The 27,648-nt window shown below is 46.4% G+C and overlaps 3 non-coding genes and 3 pseudogenes across 3 annotated transcripts; 3 read left to right on the forward strand and 3 right to left on the reverse strand.

The window, feature by feature from the left end:
* The first annotated feature begins 2,589 nt into the window (after positions 1-2,589).
* Positions 2,590-2,797, forward strand: LOC125973106 (U2 spliceosomal RNA; annotated as a pseudogene).
* Positions 2,798-6,069: 3,272 nt separating this feature from the next.
* LOC125973107 (U2 spliceosomal RNA) lies at positions 6,070-6,277 on the forward strand (annotated as a pseudogene).
* A 4,618-nt stretch (positions 6,278-10,895) lies between these two features.
* Positions 10,896-10,980, reverse strand: LOC125973108 (U5 spliceosomal RNA; annotated as a pseudogene).
* Positions 10,981-12,281: 1,301 nt separating this feature from the next.
* On the reverse strand, positions 12,282-12,447 carry LOC125973104 (U1 spliceosomal RNA). Its single transcript, XR_007483010.1, has one exon. It is a non-coding gene; the product is annotated as a U1 spliceosomal RNA (small nuclear RNA).
* Positions 12,448-16,468: 4,021 nt separating this feature from the next.
* trnat-agu (transfer RNA threonine (anticodon AGU)) lies at positions 16,469-16,541 on the reverse strand. Its single transcript has one exon. It is a non-coding gene; the product is annotated as a tRNA-Thr (tRNA).
* An 8,236-nt stretch (positions 16,542-24,777) lies between these two features.
* Positions 24,778-24,887, forward strand: LOC125973109 (U5 spliceosomal RNA). The gene has a single exon (XR_007483012.1). It is a non-coding gene; the product is annotated as a U5 spliceosomal RNA (small nuclear RNA).
* Positions 24,888-27,648: the final 2,761 nt, after the last annotated feature.

Consider the following 27,648-nt stretch of genomic DNA (forward strand, 5'->3'; position numbering starts at 1 on the left):
AGAAAAGACTGCTGTTGTGCTTGGAGGAGGACAAGTACACTCCGGAGGACAGACAACATCCTCGGGGACGAGAAAAGACAGTGAAAAGCGGAGGAACTCACAATGATGAAAATTGACTCATTTGAACAATGGACTCATTCAAGAGTGATGGATGGGGTCGCTCTGAAGCAACAACAAAAGAACACCAACTTGAGAGGGTGAAGTGCGGCAAAAAGATATGGACTTGGAGTGTCCGACAACCAAATCGCACTCCTTGCTACGGCGTTCCCAAATTTGGTGAAGCTTGGTTCAAAGTGGAAGGGAGGTTCATTGTGCACTGAGTTTGACAGAACTGAGGAGATTTGATAAATAAATAAATAAAAATTTGAAAAATACGTAGGGCTACAGATTATAATCAGAGATTGAACAGATTTGGATAAAACAAATAGGCTAAAACGGTAGGAAACGAGCAAGATCTGATATTTTGGCTCATCAAGCTTAAAACGTAGAGGTCGAGTTATATAAATTCAATGACCCCCGCCTCCCCCGGGACGTGGGAAAAGCTCTGCCGGAGGTGGGAGTTGAAGCTCTTCCTGACAGGAGATTCTGCCAGACGTTCCCAGCAGACCCTCACAGAGTGTTTGGGTCTTCCAGGTCGGACCAGCATCTTCCCCCACCATCGGAGCCAACCCACCAACAGGTGGTGATCAGTTGACAGCTCCGCCCCTCTTTTCTCCCGAGTGTCCAAAACATGCGGCCGCAAATCTGATGACACAACTACAAAGTCCTGGTGCCATTGCCCACGTGAGCATTGAAGTCACCCAGTAGAACGATGGAGTCCCCAGAAGGAGCGCTCTCCAGCACTTCCTCCAGGGACTCCAAGAAGGGTGGGCATAGACACAAACAACAGTCAGGACCCGTCCCCCCACCTGAAGGCGGAGGGAAGCTACCCTCTCGTTCACCGGGGTGAACCCCAATGTGCAGACGCCCAGCCGGGGGGGCAATAAGTATACCCACCACATCTGCTCGACACATCTCACCGTGGGCAACTCCAGAGTGGAAGAGAGTCTAGCCCCTCTCGAGAGGGCTTCTACCGGAACCCAAACTGTGCGTGGAGGCTAGTCCGACTATATCTAGTCAGAATTTTTCTGCCTCGCACACCAGCTCGGGCTCCTTTCCAGCCAGAGAGGTGATATTCCATGTCCCAAGAGCTAGCTTCTGCAGCCGGGGATCAGACCGCCAAGGTCCCTGCCTTTGGCCACCGCCCAGCTCACACTGCACTCGACCCCTTTGGCCCCTCGCACAGGTGGTGAGCCCATGGGAAGGGGGACCAACGTTTCCTTTTCGGGTTGTGCCCGGCCGGGCCCCATGGGCGAAGGCCCGGCCACCAGACGCTCGCCTTCGAGCCCTGCCTCCAGGTGCAGCACAACCAACGTGTGGAAAAGATAATGCGCACGACATTTTTTCTCAAAAGCATGACTTGAAAGAAGGTCCAAACCAGACAAACAGCAGAGGATGGTTTTGATCTATCCACCTCTGGGTTATGGGCCCAGCACGCTCCCGCTGCGCCACTCTGCTGCTCAGTGCTAGCAATTCATCAAGTCCTCTAATCGGCTAACAAGCATTCGGTTCCAACTCGTAACTGGATTCTGACTGTCACTCATTACATTATGAACAAAGCTCAGTCGGGCAGCACTAACCTGGATGCTGGTGGAGAAACCAACTTTTTATCCACTTTCACATTTTATTAGAAATGTCAACAAAATTCAATGTTGAAACTGCAGTTGGTAGGTAGTGTCGCTGAAGCGCTGGATTTAGGCTCTCAGTCTCTACTAAGGCGTGCGTTCAAATCTTGTGTTAGTTCCGCTCTATTCTTCTGGCCTGACTCCTTTTGGCGCAGCCGTTGTACATATGATGACCCTGGAAAGTTCTTGGCAAATTCTCATTTGCCTTTCATGTTCATCGGGTCTACCATTTTAATAGGTATCTACACTGTGTATTTGGATAGAGACTGGTCAAAGGGGACACATATATGCCTCGTGAACTACTACATGCATTACTGCGGATGAAGAAGAGTGAACAAATAAGTCATCAGACAAGTTTGCCGATTTTTTAGTGCCCATTAGAGCAGCACTCTGTTCCGTACTGTAACCTGTTAGGTTTGTTCCCAGTTCTTTATCTTTAATGCTCGATATGCTAACAGTAATTACCAAGAGAAAGCCTTCACAGTTTAACTATTTAATGTATGCCAAAATGATTGATGCACAGCTGTGGAGCCCTTTCTGCGAGATGCAGAAGAAGGTTCCTCTCCCAGCGCCAAGGTTCCTGCTCTTATACTACTCTGGCCGCCTTCCTGCAAGGAGGCGACTGCCTAGCCTGTGTGATAATGTGTGACCTTGTCATCTTAACCGAGAGCGACTTCTACATATGTGCAAAGGGTTTCATAGAGTAGAGAAAGCTAATAAAGCAAGAGAAGTGTTACAGCGATATAATGGCATAGCTCAAGCTCCCTAGCTAATCACATGTGCCAAAGAGGCCTATTCTAACAAACCGTTGGTGAGAATGGGTAGACGGGGAAGCCTGTAAGCGAGTCCCTCACTCGCATACTCCATCGCTTCTCTGCCTTTTGGCTAAGATAAAGTGTAGTATCTGTTCTTGGGTTTGGGGGATTAAGAGAGCTGACCGTAGAAGAGAGAATTTTAACCATAAAAGTGGTGATTTTACCCTTGCTTTTACTAATCAGTTCTGTTTTCATCCCAGCAAGTAAGTTGCTTTTAGAATTGGACCGAGCCATTTTTTACTTCACCTGGAAATCCAAGTCAGAGGGACTGAAGAAAAAGAAAAAAAAAAACAGAGGAGAAGGAGTCCCGAACTTAAAACTCTTCCTCGGAAGCAGATATGTTGCCCTGCACCTGCGAAGCGCGCTCGTTACACCAAATGCATCGAAAAGCCAAGCAATGACACGATTCTGGATGGGCTCATACTGTCACGGTCGGGTGGTGGAGCATGGAGCAGGACGACCAAGTGCAGCTTGGACCAGGGTTTATTGAAGCAACTCAAAATACAGACTCGGTAAACTGACATGACTTAAACAATAACTTGACTGACTGACCGGGACGTGGAACAAGAAGACAGCAGGACATGACGGCACCAAGACAGGACGACACACCGAACGACAGGAACCAAAACCAATGACCAAAACCAATGACCAAAACCAATGATCCGACAGGGAGAGAGGGGCAGACAGGACTTTTATACACGACAGGTAACGAGAGGCAGGTGGGAACAATCACACTGATCATGGGCACACAGGAGGGGAGGGGCGAGCACACAGACAGAAACCAAGACAGACACATAGTGGAGCAGGGCGAGACGTGACACATACCTCCGGAAACTAAAGCTAATACCCATCGACCAATGAATTCCTGTGTCTTTTAACGCGCCACCTTCTTATTTCTTCACCAAAAAGTTTTTGAAGAACTTTAAATTACAGCAAGAAAATAGTGACATTTTAACAAGTCACAGATCTATGATCTCTGTCGTACAGCGGGAAGTGGTTTGTCCAGTGCTCGGACCCGCATTCGGCGAGCCCACAACAGTTTGGCACAACGTCAACCACCCCGCCCTCTCGAAACAAACTTGTTGGGACCTGTCGTGGATGGTGGCCCATGATGGCCTCCCAGTCAGGTCCGTTATGCACTCCCGGGGCATATCAGCGCTCTCAACGTGCCCCCGACCTGGCTGTGGCGCCCAGGAGTCAGTGTGGCACCTGCTCAGGTAGTTCATGGCTGCCGTATACCTGTGGGCGACCTGCAGTTCCCGGCAAGGGAAGTGTTGAATGCAGACATCAACATCTCAACAGACCCTTCGCACCCAGGTTGCAGCCTGTTTGAACTACTCCCCTCCGGACGCCGTTATAGAGCTCTGTACACTAAAACCAGCAGACACAGAGACAGCTTCTTCCCCCAGGCTGTCGCTCTGATGAACTCACACCACTCTTAGAGTCTCAGAGTCATTACTGTGCAATAACATCCCGCTTTCCACACCTTTTTTGTTTACACTGTTTGTACTATGTGTCCTCTCTGCATCCATTGCAGCCTGGTCATCCTCGAAGAGGGACCCTCCCATCTGTGGTCTCTTCTCAAGGTTTCTCATTTCCCCTAGCTGGAGTTATGAGTTTTTCCTTGCCCTCTTGGGAGTTTAAGATCAGTTTAAGATCAGGGGATGTTTGAGAATATCTTTCATTTTTCACATGTTGTTGTTAGTCACCTAAATGTTGAACAGAGGCTGTGATTTACCGAAGTCAAATTCCTTGTTTGGCACGCTCAAACATGGCGAATAAAAAACTCTTGAATCTTGAATCTTGAACCTTGTACTCTATGGGGTGAGCCCGTTGAAAATCAAGCAAGAAGACTTTACAAAGCAGTGGCTCACTTTTGCTGCCATCAAAGACGCCATGTGGACTTCCAGAAATTTGCTGGTAAGGAGGCACAGACAGACAAGGAAATGATGGAATTGGGCTAAAATGGTGCACGAAAACAGTGTGTATTCACCTTTATATTTTGCTTCATGTAGCCTTATCAAAATGAATAAAACTTCTCTCTGTATGTGCATTCACGTGTAACATTGAAGGAGGTAGATATTTTGTTTCAATAAATAAATACCATCATTGTCTATTAAGACACTAAAAGTTGATGGAACATTTTTTTGTAGGGCTGCTGTGTTTTAACAAGGAAAGACTCATGTGCTTATGGATGAAGACGACTTGTACTTGTGATTGTGCTTGTGAACAGTAAAGAGGAGTGCTTGTGCAATTGACAGGGTTGGTTATTGGTTTTTATTTAAAAACAATATTTTTTGCCAAATTACAATAGACTGGCATGTGCCAATTCAAATGGGTCCCACCAGAAGTTAAACTGCATTGATAAACGAAGCCCCTTCGTTAGTCATCACTTTACCGTGGAGGAGGGGTTTGCACGCCCCAATGATCCTAGCAGCCATCTTGTCTGGGGCTTCATGCCCCTGGTAGGGTCATCCATGGCAAACGGATCCTAGGTGAAGGGCCAGACAAAGCACGGCTCTCACAAGCCCCTTATGAAGAAAAACATAAATGGATTTTGTTTTCCCTCGCCCGGACGCGGGTCACCGGGCCCCACATCTGGAGCCAGGCGTGGAGGTGGGGCTCGAAGGCGAGCGTCTGGTGGCCAGGCCTTCGCCCACGGGGCCCGGCTGGGCACAGCCCGAATTCAATGTTGAAACTGCAGTTGGTAGGTAGTGTCGCTGAAGCGCTGGATTTAGGCTCTCAGTCTCTACTAAGGCGTGCGTTCAAATCTTGTGTTAGTTCCGCTGTATTCTTCTGGCCTGACTCCTTTTGGCGCAGCCGTTGTACATATGATGACCCTGGAAAGTTCTTGGCAAATTCTCATTTGCCTTTCATGTTCATCGGGTCTACCATTTTAATAGGTATCTACACTGTGTATTTGGATAGAGACTGGTCAAAGGGGACACATATATGCCTCGTGAACTACTACATGCATTACTGCGGATGAAGAAGAGTGAACAAATAAGTCATCAGACAAGTTTGCCGATTTTTTAGTGCCCATTAGAGCAGCACTCTGTTCCGTACTGTAACCTGTTAGGTTTGTTCCCAGTTCTTTATCTTTAATGCTCGATATGCTAACAGTAATTACCAAGAGAAAGCCTTCACAGTTTAACTATTTAATGTATGCCAAAATGATTGATGCACAGCTGTGGAGCCCTTTCTGCGAGATGCAGAAGAAGGTTCCTCTCCCAGCGCCAAGGTTCCTGCTCTTATACTACTCTGGCCGCCTTCCTGCAAGGAGGCGACTGCCTAGCCTGTGTGATAATGTGTGACCTTGTCATCTTAACCGAGAGCGACTTCTACATATGTGCAAAGGGTTTCATAGAGTAGAGAAAGCTAATAAAGCAAGAGAAGTGTTACAGCGATATAATGGCATAGCTCAAGCTCCCTAGCTAATCACATGTGCCAAAGAGGCCTATTCTAACAAACCGTTGGTGAGAATGGGTAGACGGGGAAGCCTGTAAGCGAGTCCCTCACTCGCATACTCCATCGCTTCTCTGCCTTTTGGCTAAGATAAAGTGTAGTATCTGTTCTTGGGTTTGGGGGATTAAGAGAGCTGACCGTAGAAGAGAGAATTTTAACCATAAAAGTGGTGATTTTACCCTTGCTTTTACTAATCAGTTCTGTTTTCATCCCAGCAAGTAAGTTGCTTTTAGAATTGGACCGAGCCATTTTTTACTTCACCTGGAAATCCAAGTCAGAGGGACTGAAGAGGGACACCATGAAGAAAAAGAAAAAAAATAGAGGAGAAGGAGTCCCGAACTTAAAACTCTTCCTCGGAAGCAGATATGTTGCCCTGCACCTGCGAAGCGCGCTCGTTACACCAAATGCATCGAAAAGCCAAGCAATGACACAATTCTGGATGGGCTCATACTGTCACGGTTGGGTGGTGGAGCATGGAGCAGGACGACCAAGTGCAGCTCGGACCAGGGTTTATTGAAGCAACTCAAAATACAGACTCGATAAACTGACATGACTTAAACAATAACTTGACTGACTGACCGGGACGTGGAACAAGAAGACAGCAGGACATGACGGCACCAAGACAGGACGACACACCGAACGACAGGAACCAAAACCAATGACCAAAACCAATGACCAAAACCAATGATCCGACAGGGAGAGAGGGGCAGACAGGACTTTTATACACGACAGGTAACGAGAGGCAGGTGGGAACAATCACACTGATCATGGGCACACAGGAGGGGAGGGGCGAGCACACAGACAGAAACCAAGACAGACACATAGTGGAGCAGGGCGAGACGTGACACATACCTCCGGAAACTAAAGCTAATACCCATCGACCAATGAATTCCTGTGTCTTTTAACGCGCCACCTTCTTATTTCTTCACCAAAAAGTTTTTGAAGAACTTTAAATTAGAGCAAGAAAATAGTGACATTTTAACAAGTCACAGATCTATGATCTCTGTCGTACAGCGGGAAGTGGTTTGTCCAGTGCTCGGACCCGCATTCGGCGAGCCCACAACAGTTTGGCACAACGTCAACCACCCCGCCCTCTCGAAACAAACTTGTTGGGACCTGTCGTGGATGGTGGCCCATGATGGCCTCCCAGTCAGGTCCGTTATGCACTCCCGGGGCATATCAGCGCTCTCAACGTGCCCCCGACCTGGCTGTGGCGCCCAGGAGTCAGTGTGGCACCTGCTCAGGTAGTTCATGGCTGCCGTATACCTGTGGGCGACCTGCAGTTCCCGGCAAGGGAAGTGTTGAATGCAGACATCAACATCTCAACAGACCCTTCGCACCCAGGTTGCAGCCTGTTTGAACTACTCCCCTCCGGACGCCGTTATAGAGCTCTGTACACTAAAACCAGCAGACACAGAGACAGCTTCTTCCCCCAGGCTGTCGCTCTGATGAACTCACACCACTCTTAGAGTCTCAGAGTCATTACTGTGCAATAACATCCCGCTTTCCACACCTTTTTTGTTTACACTGTTTGTACTATGTGTCCTCTCTGCATCCATTGCAGCCTGGTCATCCTCGAAGAGGGACCCTCCCATCTGTGGTCTCTTCTCAAGGTTTCTCATTTCCCCTAGCTGGAGTTATGAGTTTTTCCTTGCCCTCTTGGGAGTTTAAGATCAGTTTAAGATCAGGGGATGTTTGAGAATATCTTTCATTTTTCACATGTTGTTGTTAGTCACCTAAATGTTGAACAGAGGCTGTGATTTACCGAAGTCAAATTCCTTGTTTGGCACGCTCAAACATGGCGAATAAAAAACTCTTGAATCTTGAATCTTGAACCTTGTACTCTATGGGGTGAGCCCGTTGAAAATCAAGCAAGAAGACTTTACAAAGCAGTGGCTCACTTTTGCTGCCATCAAAGACGCCATGTGGACTTCCAGAAATTTGCTGGTAAGGAGGCACAGACAGACAAGGAAATGATGGAATTGGGCTAAAATGGTGCACGAAAACAGTGTGTATTCACCTTTATATTTTGCTTCATGTAGCCTTATCAAAATGAATAAAACTTCTCTCTGTATGTGCATTCACGTGTAACATTGAAGGAGGTAGATATTTTGTTTCAATATTTAAATAAATACCATCATTGTCTATTAAGACACTAAAAGTTGATGGAACATTTTTTGTAGGGCTGCTGTGTTTTAACAAGGAAAGACTCATGTGCTTATGGATGAAGACGACTTGTACTTGTGATTGTGCTTGTGAACAGTAAAGAGGAGTGCTTGTGCAATTGACAGGGTTGGTTATTGTTTTTTATTTAAAAACAATATTTTTTGCCAAATTACAATAGACTGGCATGTGCCAATTCAAATGGGTCCCACCAGAAGTTAAACTGCATTGATAAACGAAGCCCCTTCGTTAGTCATCACTTTACCGTGGAGGAGGGGTTTGCACGCCCCAATGATCCTAGCAGCCATCTTGTCTGGGGCTTCATGCCCCTGGTAGGGTCATCCATGGCAAACGGATCCTAGGTGAAGGGCCAGACAAAGCACGGCTCTCACAAGCCCCTTATGAAGAAAAACATAAATGGATTTTGTTTTCCCTCGCCCGGACGCGGGTCACCGGGCCCCACATCTGGAGCCAGGCGTGGAGGTGGGGCTCGAAGGCGAGCGTCTGGTGGCCAGGCCTTCGCCCACGGGGCCCGGCTGGGCACAGCCCGAAAAGGAAACATGGGTCCCCCTTCCCATGGGCTCACCACCTGCCGGAGGGGCCAAAGGGGTCGGGTGCAGTGCAAAATGGGCGGCGGAAAAAGGCAGGGACCTTGGCGGACCGATCCCTGGCTGCAGAAGCTGACTCTTGGGACATGGAATATCGCCTCTCTGACTGAAAAGGAGCCCGAGCTGGGCGTGGGAGGAGTTTGGCGAGGCCATGGAGAATGACTTCCGGATGGCTTCGAGGAAATTCTGGTCCACCATCCGGCGTCTCAGGAGGGGGAACCAGTGCACCGTCAACACTGTTTACACTGGAGATGACGTGCTGCTGACCTCGACACGGGACGTCGTGAGTCGGTGGGGAGAGTACTTTGAAGACCTCCTCAATTCCACCGACACGCCTTCCATTGTGGAAACAGGGCCTGGAGACTCTGAGGTGGACTCTCCAATCTCTGGGGTCGAACTCACTGAGGTAATCAAAAAAGTCCTCTGGGGCATGGCCCCGGGGGTGGATGAGATCCGCCCAGAGTTTTTAAAGGCTCTGGATGTTGTGGGACTATCATGGCTGACACGCCTCTACAGCATTGCGTGGACATCGGGGACGGTGCCTCTGGATTGGCAGACTGGGGTGGTGGTTCCCCTCTTTAAGACGGGAGACCGGAGGTTGTGTTCCAACTATAGGGGAATCACACTCCTCAGCCTCCCTGGTAAGGTCTATTCAGGGGTGCTGGAGATGATGGTCTGTCGGGAGGTCGAACCTCGGATTAAGGAGGAGCAGTGTGGCTTTTGTCCTGGCCATGGAACAGTGGACCAGCTCTACACCCTGGGCAGGATCCTCGAGGGGGCATGGGAGTTCGCCCAACCTGTCCACATGTGTTTTGTGGACTTGGAGAAGGGGTTCAATCGTGTCCTTCGGGAAGTTTTGTGGAGGGTGCTTCGGGAGTACGGGGTGCTGAGCCAACTGATAAGGGCGGTTTGGTCCCTGTATCACCAATACCAGAGTTTGGTCCGCATTTCTGGCAGTAAGTCAGATTCTTTCCCAGTGAGGGCTGGACTCTGCCAAGGCTGCCCTTTGTCACCGATTCTGTTCATAATGGTTATGGACAGAATTTCTAGACGCAGCCAAGGCGTTGAGGGGGTCCAGTTCTGGGACCTCAGCATTGCGTCTCTGCTTTTTGCAGATGACGTGGTGCTGTTGGCTTCTTCAAGCCGTGATCTCCAGCTCTCACTGGGGTGGTTCGCAGCCGAGTGTGAAGTGGTCGGGATGAGGGTCAGCACCTCCAAATCCGAGGCCATGGTCCTCGGTCGGAAAAGGGTGGGATGCCCTCTCCGGATCGGGGATGAGATCCTGCCCCAAGTGGAGGAGTTCAAGTATCTTTGGGTCTTGTTCACGAGTGAGAGCAGGATGGAGCGCGAGATCGACAGGCGGTTTGGTGCAGCGTCGGCAGTAATGCGAACTCTGTACTAATCCGTCGTGGTGAAGAGAGAGCTGAGACAAAAGGCAAAGCTCTCAATTTACCGGTCGATCTACGCTCCTACCCTCAACTATGGTCACGAGCTTTGGGTCGTGACCCAAAGAACGAGATCCAGAATACAAGCGGCCGAAATGAGTTTCCTCTGCAGGGTGTCCGGGCTCTCCCTTGAGAAGCTTGGTCATCCGGGAGGGACTCGGAGTAGAGCCGCTGCTCTTCTACGGTGAGAGGAGCCAGATGAGGTGGCTCAGGCATCTCATCAGGATGCCTCCTGGACGCCTCCCTTTGGAAGTGTTCCGGACATGTCCCACCGGTAGGAGACCTCGCGGGCGATCCAGGACGTGCTGGAAAGACTATGTCTCTCGGCTGGCCTGGGAACGCCTTGGGATTCCCCGGGTTGAGTTGGATGAAGTGGCTGGGGAGAGGGAAGCCTGGGAGTCCCTCCTAAAGCGGTCTCCCCCTCGACCCAACCCGGATAAGCGGAATAGGATGGATAAATGGATGGATGATAAACGAGGTTTTAAACGTGATTGTCTGTCTGCACTCGGCATAATTTCTCTGTTTATGTGAACATGTTCACACGTGCCGGTATGAATTATGTGAACGTATGATTGTTGCACGGAGTATGATATAGGCGGCTATCCGTTGCAATATTGATATTCTTTCGCAGAGCATCAACAAATTGAGATATACTCTTATTGTTCCTCTCCACGGAAATGGTATACTCTTTATTGTTCCTCTCCACAGAAATCTTTAGTAAAAGGCGAAAGATTTATTCGATCTGAAGAGAAACGAGTGATCTGAAAATCTGAGTCAAAACGGGCCACCCCACTGCTGGTCTCACTAAATTCACAGGCGGTCTCACACTCAAATTGCAGCAACCATTCCTTCTAATACAAACAATAGAAGTTGATGGATTTACTATACTTACAAGGACTCAAGCAAAATAGAATGTTTAAACGAGTATTTTGTGTTCATTAATGTCTCACTTACTTTAAACATTGTTGGCGCACAGGATTGTAGGTATCTGATCGAACACTGATGGCGCTCGTTCTTTCAATTATATTGGGCGTCTATTTTGATTATTGATGGTAAAAACAGTTGTATGTCTTGGTACGTGTACTTTTGGTCTGAGAGAACGGGAAATGATCCCATCCCTGTGTTTTACTTGAAAATTTGTAATTTCATAACTTTATTCAACACAAATCGGGAAACAAAATACGATCGTAATTTCTCAAATGATTTTTCAAACTTCGGAAATGCTCTATGTCTCCCTTGTGTCGCAAATAATTGAGGCTTTTGACGTTGCTGGCATGGTTTGGAGTGTAATTCACCTCCACTGCGTTGGTGGCGTTTGATATTTGACATTAGAAAATATTTCTGTCATTTTACTTTAGAAAGTAAAAGTTGTTTTCTAGAAATCCATACTTGTGATGTATGAGGAACAACAATCGGGCGCATTCTTAAAAAGACAGACCTACAGCCGACAAAAAGGTTTTGATACATTCATATCATATGACGAGTCAGGAACGTGGTAATTACATATTATTTTGCATTTGCTAATTTGGTGAATACAGTTTAGCGAGCAAATGCACAGTGTTAGAGATTCGCTCAGTCCAACTTATTTTGCAAGAACCACACGGGAGACGAGTAAGTCCCTTTAGACACCTGCAGGTGGAGAGTCCATTCGTCGCTGTGCGTACAGCGATGTTCGAATGGAGGTCTGACTCTCGCCTCCTGCAAGAGCATTTTTATTAAGAGAAACAGGGTGGGGGTAAGAGTGGACTGAATAGAGAAAGCCCTTGACCTCTAGTCAAAACATAGCAAGGGGTGTTTTACGACTTTGTGTAGGATGGGACACGCTAGGTGATTTATCACAGGTTGCATTCCAACATAAGCATAAAACTAATCTAGCTAGGTTATTTATTACAGGCTGCATTCCAACATAATCATACGATAAGAATAATCTGGAGAACCCTGACACACAGTTCCAGAGTACAGTTAATTACATAGTCAAAAGCGTTCAGTGTGTCACAGCATCGCAGACTTAAACTCCATGTGCATACTACTGCGCTTAATTTTTGTTTTCATCAGAAAGACCAGAGGAGAGCGCGAACACAGTCCCCCACTACCAGAAATAATGCAGTCAAGATTCACACAGTAGGGGAATTTGCAGAGGTCAGCACAACCGTAGTGCAATGGCTGAGCCTCACATGGGGTGAACCACCTTCTTGATCATGGGCCGACGTCTTTACCGCACACGCCATTTTCAGTCACGGGCTTAATTGCTAAAAACGTGTGGCACACATACACACTCAGTGGATGAAACAGGATTCGTAGAACTGTTTAAGTCAAAGTCAAAGTCAAAGTCAGCTTTATTGTCAATTTGTCCACATGCCGAAGACATACAAAGAAACCGAAATTTCGTTCCCCCCTATCCCATGGTGACAAGACATGGCCCACAACAGACAAACAAGTAAACAAGTATAACAAAAGCGTGCTGAATAAATAATGAATAAATAACACAACAAATAAATAAATAAATAAGAGGAGCAAAAAAAGGAGCAAGTGTGCGTACAGCAGACATTCCAGAAAATAGCGCAACAGTGCCGCACGCTACGCAGAAGGGGGTAGCGAGTTCAGGGCCCTAACAGCCTGGAGAAAGAAGCTGTTGGCGAGTCTGGTGGTGCGGGAGCGCAGGCTCCTATACCTCTTCCCAGAGGGCAGAAGGTCAAACAAAGAGTGAGCCGGGTGACTCACATCTCTGGCAATCGAGGTTGCCTTGCGGGCGAGATGGGAGGTGTAAATGTCCTTCAGGGAGGGGAGCGAAGCACCAATAATCTTACCAGCCGTATTCACTATGCGCTGCAGGGCCTTCAAGTTCTGTTCAGTGCAGTTACCACCCCAGACAGCGATGCAACTGGTGAGGACGCTCTCAATGGTGCCACGGTAGAATGTAGACAGGACTGCCTGAGGAGCACATGCACGCCTGAGCTTCCGCAGGAAGTACAGGCGGCGCTGAGCTTTCTTTGCCAGTGACGAGGTGTTTGCGGACCAGGAGAGGTCCTCACTGATGTGCACCCCCAGGAACTTGGTGCAGCTCACCCACTCCACCACAGCACCGTCGATGATCAGCGGCAGGTGTGTTGTGTGACCCTTCCGGAAGTCAACAACGATTTCCTTGGTCTTATTGACGTTCAGCAGGAGGTTGTTGTCCCTGCACCACATGGTCAGAAGGTCAACTTCCGACCTGTACCGAGTCTCGTCGCCCTTCGTGATGAGACCCACCAGAGTCGTGTCGTCAGCAAACTTCACTATGCGGTTGTCGCTGTAGGTCGCAGTGCAGTCATGCGTCAGCAGGGTGAAGAGCAATGGACTAAGCACGCAGCCCTGGGGGCCCCCGTGCATGCATTGCCTTTTTTAACCTGAGAACCCTAAAACTGTATGAATTTGTATTTATTGAAAACGTCCAACATTACCACTGAATAATATTTTTTTTCCTGAACAAGTTTTGAAAATGACAAATATATCAAATAACAATAACATAAACAGTTCACCGCCACACAGCCCCAAGCACCGGCATCGACTTCCAGGCGTGTGGCAGCGTGGACTTCCATCCCTGGAGGTGGCACTTCCAGCCACAGAGGTGGAAGAGAGCTCCATAGAATAGGACCGGGTGTGCGTGAAACATATAATAGTTTTTCAAACCTTCTGTGTCACTCCAAATCATTAAATCCTTCAAACTAGTGGTAGAGTGTCCACCCTGAGACTGGAAGGTTGTGGGTTCAAACCCCGGCCGGGTCATACCTATAAAAATGGGACCCATTGCCTCCCTGCTTGGCACTCAACATTAAGGGGTGGAATTGGGTGTTAGATCACCAAATGATTCCCGAGCGCGGCACCGCTGCTGCTCACTGCTCCCCTCTCCCCCAGGGGATGGATCAAAATCACACGGGGATGGGTTGAATGCAGAGGACAAATCTCACCACACCCAGATGTGTGTGTGATGATCATTGGGAAAAAAAAAACTCTTCGTCCTCTGTGTCACTTACAAGCAAAGCCACTAAAGATGCCGGTAGTACATGGGGCCCTTCGTCATCTTCGTCATCCCGTGATCGAATCCTTTGTCCTTTAAGTAAACAACCGCCGCGCCGCTGATGTCACTTGCAGTTCAAACTACAGTAATCCCTTGCTACATCACGGTTCGTTTATCCATTTTTCGTTTTTTTTTTTTATTTTGAAAATTTGTGACAAAAAATCACGTATAAGTTGCTCCTCAGTATAAGTCGCCCCCCCACCCAAACTATGAAAAGAAACGTGACTTATAGTCCAGAAAATACGGTAATGACAACACACAATACAACAAAACACAACACAACAATACTTACCTTTCCTTTAAAATCTTTTTCTCTACCTAACACAGACAGATAATGGGAGAATGTGTCACAATGTGAAGGAGATGTATTGGGTAATGCAGAAACAAAATAAAAACTATTATTTAATGTTTGACACATTATCCACTAGGCTACTTTCCTCTTGACATTCATTAAATTGACAACGAAGGGACTTGAACCCCTTAATCTTCTGATCCAGTCAGTTAACTCCACTTGAATCTAGGCTGTAGATTTACTGTATATGCTCAAAAATCATTGCACTGCTATCACTTGTCAGAATTTCCTGTATGGCTATCTGGCCTAATGGATAAGATTTCAAATCTAAACAGGTATTCATGTCTAGTGTATCATCAAATTGAAAGAGGAAAATATGTCACGGTCGGGTGTGGAGCATGGAGCAGGACGACCAAGTGCAGCCCGGACCAGGGTCCACCGAAGCAACTCAAAATACAGACTCGGTAAACTGACATGACCTAAACAATAACTTGACTGACCAGGACGTGAAACAAGAAGACAGCAGGACACGACGGCACCAAGACAGCACGCCAACACCGAACGACAGCAACCAAAACCAAAACCAATGATCCGACAGGGAGAGAGGGGCAGACAGGACTTTTATACACGACAGGTAACGAGAAGCAGGTGGGAACAATCACACTGATCATGGGCACACAGGAGGGGAGGGGCGAGCACACAGACAGAAACCAAGACAGACACATAGTGGAGCAGTTGGGGGCGAGACGTGACAAAATATAGGTAAACTGTTTTTGTGCTGTTTTGATCTTTGTTGTGGTGACCCCAAATGTCAGTGACAAAAGCCAAAAGAAAGAGGCACATTTTTCATCTGATGTACAATTTTTAATTTGTTTCTCTTGACTCCAGTTGAGCAACCTGTGCTTGCTGATATTCACAATCCCTGCTTACTTTGCTGCCCTACCCCTTAAAAGAAGAAAAAGTTATTTTAGTCTGAGCAACCTGCTCCCTACTGAAAATAGGGTTTTCAACTAAGGCTTCCAACTAGGACTAGGGTTTCCAACTAGGGCTAGAGTTAGGGTTAGGGCTAGTTTGGACTAGGTATATAAAAAGTCTGCCCCACCTGAGGACCGAACTCTTGACCTTTAGATTGTGAGACTGGCATGCTAGCACCTGCATTAATGAGGCTGTGCATTTACAGTTTTACAATTCTTTTTTACTGTAAAATTGATCCAACCACCGGCCATTTCAATCAAACTGAACTTCACAGAAAGATAAAGTGACTTTTAGTCTGAGCATTCTGAAACTAGGGTTTCCAACTCGGGTTAGGGAAGCCAACTAAGGTTTCAAATTGTGGCCAGGGTTTCCAACTGGGGCTTCCAACGAGGATGAGGGTTTCCAATTCGGGCTAGAGTTAGGACTATATAAAAGTGTGCCCTGTGTGAGGGTCGAATTTACGACCTCCAGATTATGAGACTGACACACTACCACTTCCGCGAACGAGGCTATGCATTTGCAATTTGTGCAATTGTTTTTTACTGTAAAATTGATTCAACCACCGCCCATTTTGATCAAACTTAACTAGGCTAGGGCTAGGATTTCCAACTAGGACTAGGGTTTACAGGTAGGGCTAGATTTAGGGTTGGAATATATATAAATCATGCACCGTGTGAGGATCAAACTCTCGACTTTCAGATTACGACACTGACGCGCTACCGCCTGCGCCAACGAGAATTTGTGGCACCTGTCTTAAAATTCTATTTTACTGTAAAATTGATTCAACCACCGGCCATTTCCATCAAACTGAACTTCATCAAAAGAAAAAGGTACTTCTGTCTGACCATTCTCAAAGTTGGGTTTCCAACTGGGGCTAGGGTTTCCAACAAGGGCTCGAGTTAGGGTTAGGACTAAATAAAACATAGCCCCGTGTGAGGGTTGAACTCACGACTTTCAGTTTACTAGACTGACGCGCTACCGCCTGCGCTACCGAGGCCATGAATAGTTGGTTTTACAAAGCTATTTTACTGTAAAATTGATTCAACCACTGGCCATTTCAATTAAACTCAACTTCACAGACAGTAAACCTTATTCTATGTATTATTTATTATTCTTTTCTATACTGTCAGAAAGGTTTTGGTTTCTGATTTCTTTTTTGTTGTGCTGACTCCCCCCCAATCTCCATTTTCAGTGCAACAAAGTGACAAAAACCAAAAGAAAAAATGCTTTCTCTATTGCACACTAGAGCCAGCATTTCCAACTAGGGCTAGGGTTTCCAACTAGGGTTCCAACTCCGGGTAGGGTTTCAAACTAGGAATTCCAACTGGGGCAAGGGTTTCCAATTAGGGTTTCCAACTCGGGCTGGGGTTTCCAACTAGAGACAACATTGGACAGCTGCCACTTGTTGGGAACCTTTAAATGTTTAGTCTTATCAACGAATGTGTTTCAGAGGCCAGATTTAAAACGTGGCTTCTGGTTTTCGTGAACCAAACCCATTAAAAAAGTGAAAGAATGAAACAGTTCTTAATAGGAGAAGCCTGGTTAGCTCAGGTGGTAGAGCATGCAAGTCTTAATCTCAGGGTTGTGGGTTCTATCCCCATATTGGGCAGCCCACACTTGTCGGGAACCTTTGATTCTTTAGTCTTATCAATAGATGTGTTTCAGAGGCCACACTTAAAACATTTCTCTATTTCCCCTAACCCATTCAAAAAAAATGAAAAAATGAAACAATTCCAAGGTCGAAAAGCCTGGTTAGCTCAGTGGGGAGAACATGCGACTCTTAAACTCAGGGCCGTGGGTTCGGTTCCCACATTGGGCATCCTTGCTTGTTGGGAACCGTTAAACAGTCTTATCAAGGCCACACTGAAAACATGGAGTATTTCACATGGCGATGTGGCCTAATGGATAAGGCACCTGACTTCGGATCAGACGATCCCTTTCATAGTCAATTTAACGTGTCATGCTTTGAAATCAAAAACTTGACTTCAGTCTGAACCAACTCTTGACTGATTGATTGAACTTTATTCATCCCACAGCAGGGAAATTCACTTGTCACAGCAGCGCATATCAGTGCAATAATAATACGAGTGCAAGAATAAAACAAGTGCCAGAATTACAAAAAAGAGTAAATAACAGACAAGGATAAACACAAGTGCTGCTAGTAGAGACGAAACACATTCATTTTATCAGGCGGCATGCATGTTGTAAAGTCTGACAGCAGAGGGAATGAAGGACCTGAGGAACCGTTCCTTCCTACACCGAGGGTGCAAAAGTCTGCCGCGAAAGGAGCTGCTCAGGAACCGCACACTCTCATGGAGGTGGTGAGAGGTGTTGTCCATGATGGATTTAAGCTTAATCAACGTCCTCCTCTCACCCACAACCTCAATGGAGTCCAGGGGACAGCCCAGAACAGAGCTCGCTCTTCTGAGCATCTTATTCAGTCCCCCCCTGTCCCGGTCACTACTGCCCCCACCCCAGCAGACCACAGCGTAGATGATGGCCGAGGCCACCATAGAGTCATAGAAGGTCCGGAGGAGAGCCCTGCACACACCGAAGGACCTCAGTCTCCTCAGCAGATGGAGGCGACTCTGGCCCTTTTTGTACAGGATATGGGTGTGATCAGTCCAGTCCAGTCCAGTCCAGTTTGTTGTTAAGGCGAACACCCAGGAATTTGTAGTTCTCCACTACCTCACTGTCCGATCCCTGGATGTTCATTGGAGTGAAGATGGGTGCTGTCCTCCCGAAGCTCACAATCAACCCCTTCGTCTTGCTGGTGTTGTTCACCTGATGCTGGTTGAGCTCACACCAGCTGACAAAGTCCTTGATGACCAACCTATATTCCAGATCGTTCCCCTCTGCGACATTTCAAACAATGGCCATGTCGTCGGAGAACTTCTGGATTTGGCAGTGCGCGGTGTCGTGGGTAAAGTCTGACGTGAACAGGGTGAAAAGGAAAGGAGCACCCTACCCTGGGGGACACCAGTGCTGCAGTGCACCACGTCGGACTCACTGCGATGTAACCTCACAAACTGCGGCCGGTCGGTGAGGAAGTCCGTTGTCCATGCAGTCAGGCACTGGTCCACACCCGCCTTCTCCATCTTCACCCTAAGCAGTGACGGCTGGATGGTGTTAAAAGCGCTGAAGAAAACAAAGAACATGATCTTCCCAGTGCTCCTGTTGTCCTCCAGGTGAAGCAGTGTTCTGTGCAGTAAATAAATCAATGCATTGTCCACCCCAACACCAGGCAGGTAAGCAAACTGCAGGGGGTCCAGCTGCGCTCCCACTAGTGAACGCAGGTGACCCAGGATGATCCTCTTCATAGTCTTCATCAGGTGGGAAGTCAAGGCAATAGGCCTGAAGTGGTTAGGCTCCTTGGGGCATGGCACCTTTGGTACAGGGACCACGCAGGAGGTCTTCCACAGTACTGGGACCTTGTTCAGGCTCAGGCTTAGGTTGAACAGGTACCTGACCACACCACTCAGCTGGTCCGCACAATCCCTGAGCAGTCTCGGCCAGATGCCGTCTGGGCCCGGGGTCTTCCCTGCTTTGATCTTTCTGAAGTGAACCTGAAGATCTGTAAAGAAGAGGGGGATGTCGGAAGACCGGGGTGATGGAGTGGAGACAGGAGACAGAAGAGTGACTCCGGGGGAGGGGGTTGGTGAGCTGGCGGGGGGGCTGGAGTGTCGAAGGTGGTAGAAAAAGATGCGGAGCGAGGTGAAGGGGTGGGGGGGGGAGGCGGAATCAAATCTGTTGAAGAACAGATTGAGTTCATGCACCTGTTGGATTTTGTCCACAATTTAGGGAGCGCACTATCTGCGCCTCACGGCAAAAGTCATTGCCAATCACCAGTTATCCAATTTACTCACTGTGTGCTCGTTTGATTTCTTCAGATTTAGGAAAATGCTAAGACACTGAAGCAGAAATTAGACTTACACAGGTTGGTTGAGTTCAATCACAATTCTTGTTCAGAAAGCTCTGTCTTCAGGAAAGTACAATACAGCGCTGGGCCTTTCAAGAGCGCAAAGTCTCCATTCAGAAAAGGCCACCTTCAAGGTTCTTTGGTCAGCTTATATTCAGTCGGCCAGTGTGGGCCGAGTTTGATGGGTGATGAGTCTTTGGGGTGGGGCAAGTTCACAGGAGAGTTTGATTCCATGGGAGTGGGTGCTGGTTCGGTGAGAGCTGGTTCCGTGGGGTTGGGTGCTGATTATGGGAGATTCGATTTGTGGGGGCTGTTGTTGTCCTTTCCGTCTTTCAGCCTTGACGATCGTCTTTGGCTTGGCTGTCTCCCTCTGGCACCTGCTGGTTTTATCTCCAAGTGACCTTCCTGTAAACATTCTTGCACATATACTGTTCCACCTCATCCATTCATCATTCTTTCAATTTTGTCATTTTGTACGGAATTATGTGAGCTTTTGGCTGTGACATCATCTACCTATTTATTAATGTTCCCTGACCATGCAAAGTTTGTACTCACCACTTACCATGTTTTTGTTTGTTTGTTCTTTTGATCTCCATGTACTTGCTTACGTCATCATATTCTTAATTTAATCATGCTTTCAACCATATCTTTTCTTTGTTAGGCAAAATATTTCCCTCTGTCCAGAACGTTCAGTAGTAATCGAAAACTGGTGTCTAGAATTAGTCAAAACATAAGATACAATCAAGTACTGAACATTTTTAGACAACTTTGGCAGTGTCCGTGATTTAGAAAATCATCAGGCATGCATTGAACAGTTCCTTAAGGGTCATTAAGCTATTCAGGCAATATATCAAAAAACATTTGTTATTTCAAAGTGCTCAGAAATATATATATCAGATCATAAAGTTATAAAAACCTTTCTCATTACCACTTATCAAAAATGTCTAGTTATGTCTTCTTTATTGATTTGGTGTGTAGGTATAATTATGTTTAAAATGTTTCTTTTATTTATTTAATATGTGAATATACTTGTCTGCTTATGTACTTTATTCAATGAGGTTTGAGCCAGGGCTGTGGACTCGGTCGGATTTTTGCACCGAGTCCGGCCTCTTGACCACCGAGTCCGAGTCCGGGTCCCAGTCCGGCTGTCAATTTTTTCCGTTAATTCATGTGACTGCTTCGTCTTTAGTCAAGGCTAATTTAGATCAAAATCTATCAGAACGAACGCAACTGCTTTCACACTGGCTGGTTCGGCTTATATAGGATCCCTTGCTGAGAGGGCGGACGTAAAAGTGAGGCGACGTTCCAATCGGACGTCGGATCGATAACATTTTCCCTGCCCCACCGGAGTTGTGCTAGTTCATAACGTAGATCACTCGAGGCATAGTCATAAATGTACGGTTGACAATTTAACCGATAGAAGTGGATACATTGGAACATAACCTACACTCTAATATATTATTTGACATGGTATTAAATGCGTGGCTTTACAAAAATGGTCATTGAAGCCCACCCTTAGCCCTGAGTGCCATTGGCATGAGGCAAAACGCTTGAAAACACTCTTGCCCAATTAAATAACCATTCTGAAACACGGGACATGTAAGATAATATTTTTTAATCATTAATTACACCATTATAGCTCAGACATTTATCTAAACACAAATAATTAGTGACGACCCCACAACTATCGAAACACATCAATGATATAAGCTGGGTGACATAATCGTCCTTGACATTGGTACATAATGTAAACATTAGCCTAAGTGCAACTCAACGTGGCCACATTGATCGTAAGCAGGGCTGTGGACAGTATTCCTACTCGCATTCTGAGCAGCATGATGAAAATAAAATTGAACGTGATTTTTTTATTGTCGGACTCGGTGGACTCGGTCAAAATCAGCACCGAGTCTGAGTCCGAGTCCGGCAAAAATGACAGAGTCCGACCGAGTCCGAGTCCCCGAGTCAGAGTCCAAGTCCAGGAATATAGGTACGTTTTGTGTGCCAAATCTTCATTACAGCCAATAGCAGATTTCTGATTAAAGGTACAAAAAGAAAAGCAATGACTATGTGTGTCCGCTGGTTCTTCTCTGCAACACAGGAAGTTTGCATTCACTACAGTTGTGCCCATCGGCAAAAGGCAGCCCCCAACTACCACATGAGTAGCCGACAGGCCTGTTCTAAAACAACTCACTGATGAGGACGTATTATTTTCAAGGAATGTTCTAGAAGTAATCGTTGTTAAAAAAAAAAAACACATGATGGTGGTTCTTGGAGATCACTGTTTATATATACACACACAAATATATATATTGAGTCTAGGGAGACAAATACACCGCAAACTGTGGGTAGGTGTCAGGTGATGAGCCACAGAAAAAAATCACAGTTGCCACAGAAAGATGACAAGCCTCATTTTGAAGCAGAGCTAAACATCAGGGATGAGAACGGCAAATGAAAAAAAACACTGATATATTGATCAAAACCAGAGCACATTTCTTGGCTTGCTTATCCGAGTCGACAGCATAGACATGGAGACTTTCAAGGCAAGTTACCCCAAGTTGCGCAGCGGTCTGGGTTAGCTACAACAACCATACACCATAAAGGTCAAGCCAGGTGCCGTGCCATATTCAGTAAAAAAAAACAGGAGGATTCCACTACCACTGGTGGGTGAAGTCAAGAGAGAGCTCCAGCGCATGGAAGCTCTGGGCGTCATTAGTCGGGTGAAGGAGCCAACTGATTGGTGTGCCGGCATGGTGGTCGTGCCCCAAAAGGACAAAAGCAGCATTTGAAGACCTAAAGAAAGCTCTGTCCTCTCCTCCGGTGCTGGCTATGTATGACCCGGGCAGAGACACCAAAGTATCTGCTGATGCATCATCGTATGGGTTGGGGGGCGTAATTCTTCAGAAATGAGGGGAAGGATGGAAGCCTGTGTCTTACGCATCACGGTCACTCACTCCAACTGAGCAACGATACACACAGGTGGAGAAGGAAGCTCTGGGCCTCACATGGGCCTCACATGGGCCTGTGAACGGTTTCGGGATTTCCTCATTGGAAAGGAGTTTTGCCTGGAGACCGACCATAAACCCCTTCTCATCCTGCTTGGAGCCCAAGCACTGGATCTTTTGCCACAGAGAATCCAGGGTTTCAGGATGAGGGTGATGTGCTACTCATACTCCATCGTGCACGTACCAGGAAAGTCGCTTTGGACAGCAGACACACTTTCACGTGCAACCTGTAAAATGACGCATGTCCACTGATGACCAGGAGCTGATGGAGAGCACAAACATATTTGTGGACTGTGTCACTGAGAGTCTACCTGTCAGCTCATCATATACAGAAAACCTGAAAGAGCAGTTGAAAGCCGACAGTGTCTGCTCGCGTGTCATGACCATGTGCATGGAAGGATGGCCAGCACATGCAAAACAGGAACCAGCGCTAAAAAATGACTGGCCGGAGCGAGCCACATTAACAGTGAAAGATGCTAAAGGACACACGACTGGTAATACCTTCCGCAATGAGGAACGACGTGCTGTTCAAATTACACGAAGGACACTTAGGTGTCCTGGAATGTAAATCACGTGCACGTCAATCTGTGTGGTGGCCGGGACTCAGCCAGCAAGTGAACAAAATGGTACTGAACTGCAGGACATGCATACAAGAGCGACACAACCCAAAAGAGGCACTCGTGCCATCAGGGTGCCCTGAAAGACCTTGGCAAAAGTTAGGAACAGACCTTTCTACACAAGAGGCAGAATAATCCTCTAAGGCAGTGGTTCTTAACCTTTTTGGAGGTACCGAACCCCATCAGGTCCATATGTGCATTCAACAAACCCCTCTTTGGGGGGCGGGTTAAACGAACCCCATCAGTTTCATGTGCACATTCACCGAACCCCTCTATATAGGGGGGGATGACATACCAGCAAATCAGTGTGACTTCTGCTGTTGCCTTTGCAAGAACAGTTCAGATATGCGTTATCACGAATTTACACGATATTCAGGTGTGTTCAGCCATCCGTGGGCGGGGGGGGGGGTCCCGGGGCGGGGGCGGGGCAATGACATACCAGCTCTGCCGAACCCCTGAAGCCGACTCACCTAACCCCTAGGGTTCGATCGAACCCAGGTTAAGAACCACTGCTCTAAGGTCTGACGAGACAAAGGCAGTCTACCCTATGATCCCTGGAAAAAGGGAGATGTGGTATTATCGTATGTTGAAACTATAATATTATATAGTTTGTTATTGGAGGTCTCAAATAATGTTGACAGTTGGGGGCTCTGTGGTGCGCCAGGGGCATTGTACTGCTATGTAAGACATGAGTGGGGAGAAAATAAAAAGTTGCTGAATAAAGAAGTTGCATTCGTGTTCATCTCTACTCCGTATAAACACAACAGTCGTGGACTGCGTTCGCGCTCTCCCCTGGTCTTTCTGATTAAAACAAAAATCACACGCAGTCGTACGTACATGGAGTTTAGGTCTGCGGTGCTGTGACACACTGAATGCTTTTGAGCATGTTATTAACTGTACTATGGAACTGTGCATTTGCTTGCTAAACTGTATTAACCAAATTAGTCAATGCAAAATAATATGGAATTACCACGTTCCTGACTCGTCATATGATATGAACGTATCAAAACCTTTTTGTCGGCTGTAGGTCTGTCTTTTTAAGAATACGCCCGATTGTTGTTCCTCATACATCTCAGTATAGATTTCTAGAAAACAACATTTACTTTCTAAAGTAAATTGACAGATTTATATTCAAATGTCAAATATCGAACGCCACCATCACAGTGGAGGTAAATTACACTCCAAACCATGCCAGCAACGAGAAAAGCCTCAATTATTTGCGACACGAGAGATATAGAGCACTTCTGAAATTTGAGAAATCATTTGAGAAATTACGATCGTATTTTGTTTCCCGATTTGAATAAAGTTATGAAATCACACGTTTTCAAATAAAACACAGAGATGGGATCATTTCCCATTCTCTCATACCAAAAGTACACGTACCAAGACATACAACTGTTTTTACCTTCAATACTCATAATAGACGCCCAATCGATAGGTGACACTGTTTGAAAGAAGGTTTGATCAGGTACCTACAATCCTGTGCGCCAAAGATGTTTAAAGTAAAAAAGACATTAATGAAAACAAAATACTTGTTTAAACCTTCTATTTAGGTTGAGTCCTTGTAAGTATAGTAAATCTATCAACGTCTATTGTTTGTATTAGAAGGACTGGTTGCTACAATTTGAGTGTGAGACCGCCTGTGAATTTGGTGAGACCAGCAGTGACGTGGCCCGTTTTGACCCAGATTATCAGATCTCTCTTTCTTTTCAGATGGAATAAATCTTTCGCCTTTTACTAAAGATTTCCGTGGGGAGGAACAATAAGAGTCTATCTCTACCCATTCTCACCAACGGTTTGTTAGAATAGGCCTCTTTGGCACCACTTTTATGGTTAAAATTCTCTCTTCTATGATCAGCTCTCTTAATCCCTCAAACCCAAGAACCGAGACTACACTTGATTTTAGCCAAAAGGCCGAGAAGCGATGGAGTATGCGAGTGACGGACTCACTTACAGGCTTCCCCGTCTACCCATTCTCAGCAACGGTTTGTTAGAATAGGCCTCTTTGGCACATGTGATTAGCTGGGTAGCTTGAGCTATGCCGTTATATCGCTGCAACCCTTCTCTTGCTTTATTAGCTTTCTCTTCTCTATGACACCCTTTGCACATATGTAGAAGTCGCTCTCAGTTAAGACTACAAGGTCACACGTCATCACACAGGCTAGGCAGAGTCGCCTCCTTGCAGAAAGGCGGCCCAGAGTAGTATAAGAGCAGGAACCTTGGCGCTGGGAGAGGGACCTTCTTTCGCATCTCGCAGAAAGGGCTCCACAGCTGTGCATCGATCATTCTGGCATACATCAAATAGTTAAACTGTGAAGGCTGCCTCTTGGTAATTGCTGTTAGCATATCGAGCATTAAAGATAAAGAACTGGGATCAAACCTAACAGGTTACAGTACGGAACAGAGTGCTGCTCTTCTGGGCACTAATAAATCGGCAAACTTGTCTGATGACTTATTTGTTCACTCTTCTTCACCCGCAGTAATAAATATAGTTCACGAGGCATATATGCTTCCCCTTTCAGCAGTCTCTATCCAAATACACAGTGTAGATACCTATTAAAATGGTAGACCCGATGAACATGAAAGGCAAAGATGGATAATTCGCCAAGAACTTTCCAGGGTCATCATATGTACAACGGCTGCACCGAAAGAGTTGGGCCAGAATAGAGCGGAACTCATGCAGAAGTGCATGAACACCACCTTGCTGAAAGAATAAAACCAACACAATGCATGAATTCACGACAAATGACATACCAGCAAATCGGTGTGACTTCTGCTATTGCCTTTGCGAGACCAGTTCAGATATGCTTTATCACGAATTTATAAATCTGGTGTGTTCGGACCTCCGCAGTGGAGGCTCTGCTGAACCCCTGAGACCGACTCACCGAACCCCTAGAGTTTGACCAAATCCAGGTTAAGAACCACTGGTTTAGAGGCAGTTATTTCTGCAAAAGGAGGATCTACTAAATATTGCTGTCATTTTTCTGTTGGAGTTTCCAAATGTATGCACCTGCCTACTTTTGTTTAAATAATGATTGCACCCTGTCTGCAAATCCTATAAACTTCATTTCACTTCTCAAATATCTGTGTTGATCACTGCCATCATCCGCCATGCATGGATTCGGGCCATCTGATTGGTTCCTTTGCCCCCCCATACACACAGGAATTGGTTAGGACTTGATTAGTAAATGCTAGGAATCGTTTTGCCTGTCTGTTCAGAGCAAGAAACAAGCCACTAGCCCCACGGGAAGTTGTCATTTTCTGTAAGCTTGTGTGTATGTAAATTTGTCATGGTCCAACGTAAGACTGTTTAGGGTGAATAAAAAATAACTGCAACAAGTTTATTCTGCTATTAACCAGATTCAAACTGGGGTTGCAGCCGCCTCATTGCTATATTATGGCCAATATGCAGTTGCATGTTTAGGGTCTTTTCTCTAGGAACTTCAGCCACGACACCCAGGCAGACCATGAAAGAATGTCGATGTTAAAATGTTGGTTGAACTATCCAATAACTACGCAGATCCGATGATTCCTAAGACTTGAGATCAGACAAAATTGGAAAGACTATTTTTTGATGGTGTCTGTGAGTTACTTCAACCCAAAAGTTCACATAAATTACACATAGCTAATGTTGACCACAAAATGGTATGTGAGCTGGCCAGGAGTCCTGGAATCTTTTGATTTGTAGACAGATGCGTTATCCATTGCTCCACGAGCCCCACGGGAATATGTGGCTTATAAACTTGTGTGTAACACTTTTGCAAAAATGAAAAACAAAAAAAAAATGGGTGACATTATTTGAATATGCCATGATGCTTTATCCATTGCGCCATTCGCCCTACAAGTTAAGGCTATCGACCGCAAACGTGAGGAAAATCGTCATTGTCCAAAAGATGGCTGTTCAGCAATAGTGAGCAAGGGACAAATTCCACATAGTTATTTGAGTATGCCATGACCCTGATTCGAACCAGGGTTGCTGCAGCCACAACACCGAGTACTAACCACTATATGATCATGGCCAATATGCGCAACTTATTTAACGCTACTGCATACAGGCCATGATCGTGTAGTGGTTAATGGTTGTGTTCCATTCGAATCCGGGTTATGGTATAATCAAATTACTTTGATGAATTTGTCTGCTGGTCACTGTTGCTAAGCAGCCTTCCTTTGGACAATGACAGTTTTCCACACAAGTTTACAGTCGATACAGTCTTGTAGGGTGAGTGGCGCAATGGATGACACATGACGGCAGATTCAAGTGATGAGAATCGAAACAACAGATTCAAGAGACCCAAGGTAAATGAACACAACCCGTTTCGTTTCAATTGACAGCCCATGTGACATGCACCTCAGATGAAATGGGGCTAGTTGATCAACAGCAATGTTTTAACGAAGGGATCATCTGGGAGTTAAACCCCAGACCTCTCACACCCAAAGCAAGATTCATACCCCTAGACCACTGGTGTCAAACTCGAGGCCCGGGGGCCAGTTATGGCTCACCGTATCATTTTCTGTGGCCCGCAACGACAAATTGTGCATTAAATCTATGTCATACTAACATTGCAA

This window comes from Syngnathus scovelli, unplaced genomic scaffold (assembly GCF_024217435.2).
Source record: "Syngnathus scovelli strain Florida unplaced genomic scaffold, RoL_Ssco_1.2 HiC_scaffold_73, whole genome shotgun sequence".
NCBI classification, from domain to species: Eukaryota; Metazoa; Chordata; class Actinopteri; order Syngnathiformes; family Syngnathidae; genus Syngnathus; species Syngnathus scovelli.